Source organism: Meleagris gallopavo, chromosome 1, assembly GCF_000146605.3.
Source record: "Meleagris gallopavo isolate NT-WF06-2002-E0010 breed Aviagen turkey brand Nicholas breeding stock chromosome 1, Turkey_5.1, whole genome shotgun sequence".
Classification (NCBI taxonomy): Eukaryota; Metazoa; Chordata; class Aves; order Galliformes; family Phasianidae; genus Meleagris; species Meleagris gallopavo.
The window spans coordinates 21155164-21160656 of NC_015011.2; the positions used below are offsets into that span (position 1 = coordinate 21155164).

Here is a 5493-nt window from a genome sequence, read left to right on the forward strand (position 1 = left end):
ATCTTCTCTTTCCACTTTTCCTCTTCTTGAATATGAGGACAACAGCATTTATTTCTTTCAGAAAACAATGAGATCTGAGTGTTGGATTCTGATATCTCAGTCCCTGAAGTATTTATTCTCTAATGATCCTACCAGAAGGAGATTGTGGAGTTTTCTGCTACTCAGGATTTAAGTTCCAGAATTTATACTTCTAGTGACAACTTCTACACATTTTTGAGCAAATTCCAGGCAAAGTCATCATTTTCTTATTCTAGAATGGAATAATATGACTTCCTTATGTGTTGCTTCTGGTAAGATGTAAATTCTTGTGATTCAATTAATATTAAGCTACTGGCTCAAGAAATACATCTTCCCCAGCACCCCAATAGAACACTGTGATCCGAGAATTCAGGATCCACATTTTCATTTCCATTTGTATTACTTCCATTACTTTCCCCTAATTGGTTACCACTCCAGTGCTGAATTGTAAATATTGTAGACAAATTGCATAAGTTGTGGAAGAAGTTGGGTAAGACTAAAAACCACAAACAACATAATAAAATTAAACTCTAAGAAGTCATAATTTCCAGATTAACTTTAAAATCTCAAGAAAGAGAGAACAAAATGTGAAAAGAATATTAAAGACAAATCACATAACAATGAAAGTATTTTATTTTGGCAAAGTAAAAAATGTTTCTTCACTTGCTGGCAAAACATAGTCCAGATAGTGTGACGTAAGTAAAAAAATATGGAACTATCCTCTTTCTAGATTTACTCGTTTATACTCTAAGGTGTTATAAGAAAAGAAAAACCTGTTTCAAAAAGTCTTTGGGAAAGAGATCACTATTAAAAAAAAACAACAAACACATAACCAAAAATCATCAAAAGGATTGTGACTCAATCTGCCGTTGGTATTTAGATTCATTTCTGGTTCAAACAGAACACACAGGATAGTACAATCTCTGGGATGTTTTGCTTTGTTTTGGGGAAGTTAAGTGGAATCCAGAACCTCCAAGACTCATCTTTTTTTCTCTGTTGAATCGCAATGTTTCCTACATGACCGAAGATTTTTTTGTGCTTATCATGTGCATTTCTGCATGGTGACAGTGATTAGGCCTCTGGATCAGCTGAAGCTGAGTTTTTCTTCCCCAGCTATCGTTGTCACTATAAGTCATATAGCACCTGAAAATGCTTCTTACATGACTTTAAGAGGTGGGTTATTAGCTGAAAGATCAAGCTCAATTACAAATAAAGCACAATTTTAAATTGCAAGGGAAATAAAGCAAGAGCTCAAGTATATTACAGTAATTAATTTTGAATACTCAAAAGCATAAAATAATAAAAAAGAACCCAATCCAGTATTGTCATTAAAATATAATTGGATTATTTTTAGGGTATCACTTACGATTTTAAATGGTTCTGAACTGTCTACATTATTATTGCCCTCAAAGTTGCTGCAGGGGATTACCATGAGTATGAAATACAAGCATTTAAGGCTTTTCATCTCAAATCACAGAAGTACTCAGTCAAAACTAGGATTTGAGTTGTGGTGCACTGCCTGAATCTGTGATGAGAACATCTGAAAAGAGTGTACATATCTACAGTGCACTGAATGAGCTCTTATTTTGTGTAGATCAACACACAATCCTTGGTGGTGTAATCAGGGTATCAGCACATGTCAGTGAGCAGCTCCTTTCAGGATCATATTGTAATCACAATGCTGATGGGGATGATGAGGGCAATTGCCACTTCTAAGTTCAGCTTCTCTTTCCTCTTCTCGTGAGGCAAAACATGCTTCACATCAGGCTATGTAATTAGGCCAGAAGATTCAGTTCCCTTATTTGTCTCCCTCCTTTGTTCATTCCTGCTCCTAAAATATTGTTTCCAGCTTGGTGGAGAACTGCATCACTGAGACTGAGCTTCTTAGCAAACAGTATTTAGAGTGGCTGTAATGAATTATACTAAAAAGTAGCTCAAAAAAGCAACCAGAGGTCAAGCTTTATAAGTGATGTGGTACTAGAGCTGTCTTCAGGGAATGATAATTGACCCAAACCATTCTGATGTGAAGTACAGCCGACACTTACAGAGATATTCTTTTTCCTTTTTGGGCTGCTTGGGGGGCACTGGAATTGTAAGGATTTTCAGAGGATTAAGCAAATGCCATCTCCAATTAAGCTCAATAAATTCATGGTTTACTTTGGAAGGTTACGCTTCCATTGGACTGAGATCTTCACTTGAAGTAGAATACTTAGAAAACAAGTACACGTTTAAATTCCAGAACTGTACCTCAAATATTTCAGTATTGTGTATGAGTCTGAGAAAGAGACAGCATAAGCCTGTTACTTAACAAATTAATTAAATGATGAAAGGGAGAAGGACAAATCTTATAATCTCAGACTTAGAGATATGCCAAATGCATTCCCAATTAAAAATTGGGAGAAAAGGCCTATTCGTAATTCATACGGAAATTTTTATGTACACCCACAAATACTGATGGTAGCATTTGTAGGCTTACCTCCTTATCTCGTGTTGTTTCTCATGTCATGTCTGCTAATTATGAGGAAATTCTGAGATTTCTGTTTAGATGCTGGAATTGTTGGCTCTGAGCCTAGCATGGGTCATGATTCATGAAGACACATTCTTTTAAAAGGAGTGATTGCAAAAGACTGGTTGTAGTCAAACAATTCAATAAACTTTCCATGCCATCTCCTTCTTTTGATATCTTGTTGTATGACTTAACATGTTATCCTTGCTGGTTGATATAATTATGTTCTATTAATCTTGCTTAACATAAGCAACTAAGAATTCAGAATAGCCTAACGTGGCACTAGGTCACCAGCATGCTTAGCCATCCAAGCTTCTCTTTATTCCAATGAGTGAAGTATTTTTTCCCAAAATAAAGTGCATTTAGACCCTCCTCGTGCCTACAATAGCTCCTAAGAAACTGTGTTCGGCCTTCTCTAATACAAAAATGTGGGCTTTTAGGAGGTGTAGCACTACTGATATAGAGAAAAAATGATTCATTTACATGTAACCTTACTCTATTTCTGAAAATACAGTTGAGTATTTTGCTCTTATATATGGCAGAAAATTTTAATTATGTTTACAGTTAAAAGTAAACACGTCACATAAAATTCAAAACCTGTTTGAAGAACATAGCAGTGATTTCTTCATTTATCATTTATCCTCAGAAATTAAAGCTTGGAAGAATAGGAAAAACATTTCAAGAAAAAAAAAATTTCCTTTCTCCTTCAGAGAGCGAAGAAAAAGATAGTGTAACAGGCCTTCATGGCAAGATGAAAACAGAAACATTCTTACCTTGTTTAACCTTCTGACTGAAAGCTTTTGGAGGAATCACAATGGCAATCTGTAGCACATATAATTTCAGCTGCTCTCCGTTGCATTTTCTTTTCTTGGAAACTCTGGGGTTAAGGATGTGGAGTTTAAAATTCTGTAAGATCATCTCTAGCCATTATTAAGAAACTGCATTACAAGTAGAAAGGGGTATTGCAATATGCTTGCTTGATGGTGCTGCATTCAGCAGGTACACTGGAGAAGTGCATGCAGAAGAATAAAAGTAGGGCTCTATTACCACTTATGTTGTCTTGACCACTTGATCTAGTATCCCAGCACTTAACTTAAGGTTAAAAACCATGTGAGGGGCAAGTTTCTCAATAACAACAAAATACCTGAGTTTGTTAATGAAATTCCCTCTTCACTGAATGGATTTATGTCTAAAAACAAACAAAAGAAAAAAAAAGTTGAAAATCAAATCCTTTTCAGGACAAAACAAATAGAAATAAACATATAGACCTATTACAAAGTCATCAGAACAGCATGGCATTCATTTATATTCAAATCGTTTCTGGAAAAGAGAAAGGAGAAATAAAGGTTTGTGGAAAATAAATGTTGCCCAAGCCTACAAATTTCTACGGGAAGACTTTTATATGTGTTGATGACTCAGAAGCAAAAGCTGACATAGTCGGGTTGAAAGTGAATACTAATGTAGCCAGGAAAAAATCTGAGACAACTCTACTTCACACTGCATTCCTTGTGTAGTAGCTCACACCACTAGTGAATTACATGAGGAATGCACATCCTATGGTGTTTGTCTGAAAACTCCTGAGAAATGGAAAATGCCACTTCATCAAAACCTAAACTCACTATGGTAACATGTCCTGTCTTCAACAAGGACAGACTTGAAGGTCATACTGGAGAGAGGGGGAAGACAATCCTTCCCTTGGATCAGAAAAGAGATCAAGCATTAGGACTACTTGTCTTATATGCACTAAAATTAATTTTAAATCCGTGTTTTGGCTATATAAACCAGGGAAATGTATTTCAAAAACAGATTCAAACAGCTATGAGGCAAACACCTGTTCCAAAAGGAAACATTTAGGTTTAATGTGATTTTAGAAAAACTACACTTTCACAGAGGACATTCAACCTGCAACAGTATATATTATAGTACTAATGCTTTAAATAGTTCCTGAGGAAAGGAGTAGACACAAAGAGCAAGCAATCAGAAAGATATTTCAGAACCTCCCCTTGTTCAATTTACTAGTTCTGTATATCATTCCATATATGTTTACATTTACACCTCTAAGTACTTCAATTTCATTAGATTTTCCTATCATTTCCCTGGTGAAAGCAAGATCAGGTTTTAAATGCATCTCAAATAACATGAACAGTCAGTAAAGCTATTAAGCTGCATAGAATGTTCGGCTGCAGTCTTAAATGACAGCTTATGCTTTCAGTTGATGTTGGAGAAAACATGAGCTGAGATGCCAGAGCCCTCAAAGAGGGGCCCACAGCAGTCCATGGTAAGATAATTAAGTTTGCCTTCGCTATATGTATAATTATATTAATGAACAGAATTCTAGAAAGACTCTAATTAAGGAAACAAAAGAAAAGAGAGCATGAAAAGTAAACAAAGGCATAATTTTAGATTACTTTAGCTATTTTCAAGCATGACTTGTTACAGTACTTCACATTCAGTCACTTAAGAAACTATCAGTAGTGCAGAAAAAAATACATAGAGATCAGAATTTTTAAGAGCAGGCAGAAAGTCAGCAATGTGTTATATTGATTCTCAAGATGCCTCTGATACAGAAGACAGAGAAATTTCACAGTTGCAAAAACTGTATAAAATTAAAGAGAAAAAAAAACAACAGAGAAGATAGTAAACATTTATCGTGGCAACTTTCAAGTCTACAGACTACAGATTCTTAAAAGAAAGCCAGGAGGGGAAAATGTCTGTATACATTCCATCATCATTAAGATCTTTTTAAGTTATTCTATATAATGTATTCTTTTTATTTCAACTTTTATAAACAAGAAAATAAATGAGTTGAAGTTTTGATGCTTTTTCCAGAGCCTTCTGCAAAGTTCTCTTCATGTTAAAGAAACGGAGGGGAGTGGAACATAAGAAGAAATGGATTTAATGATCTCCATATAACCGTCTGACTTTCTGTTAGAACTGAAAAAAGAGACAGTTAAATAGAAGATGACTGG

General features: G+C 35.1%; 1 long non-coding RNA gene across 1 annotated transcript; it reads right to left on the bottom strand.

The window, feature by feature from the left end:
* Positions 1-3297: 3297 nt before the first annotated feature.
* On the bottom strand, positions 3298-3713 carry LOC109365482. Its single transcript, XR_004160060.1, has 2 exons — positions 3669-3713; positions 3298-3401 (listed from the first exon to the last, which is right to left on the bottom strand). It is a non-coding gene; the product is annotated as an uncharacterized LOC109365482 (long non-coding RNA).
* Between the last annotated feature and the right edge of the window lie 1780 nt (positions 3714-5493).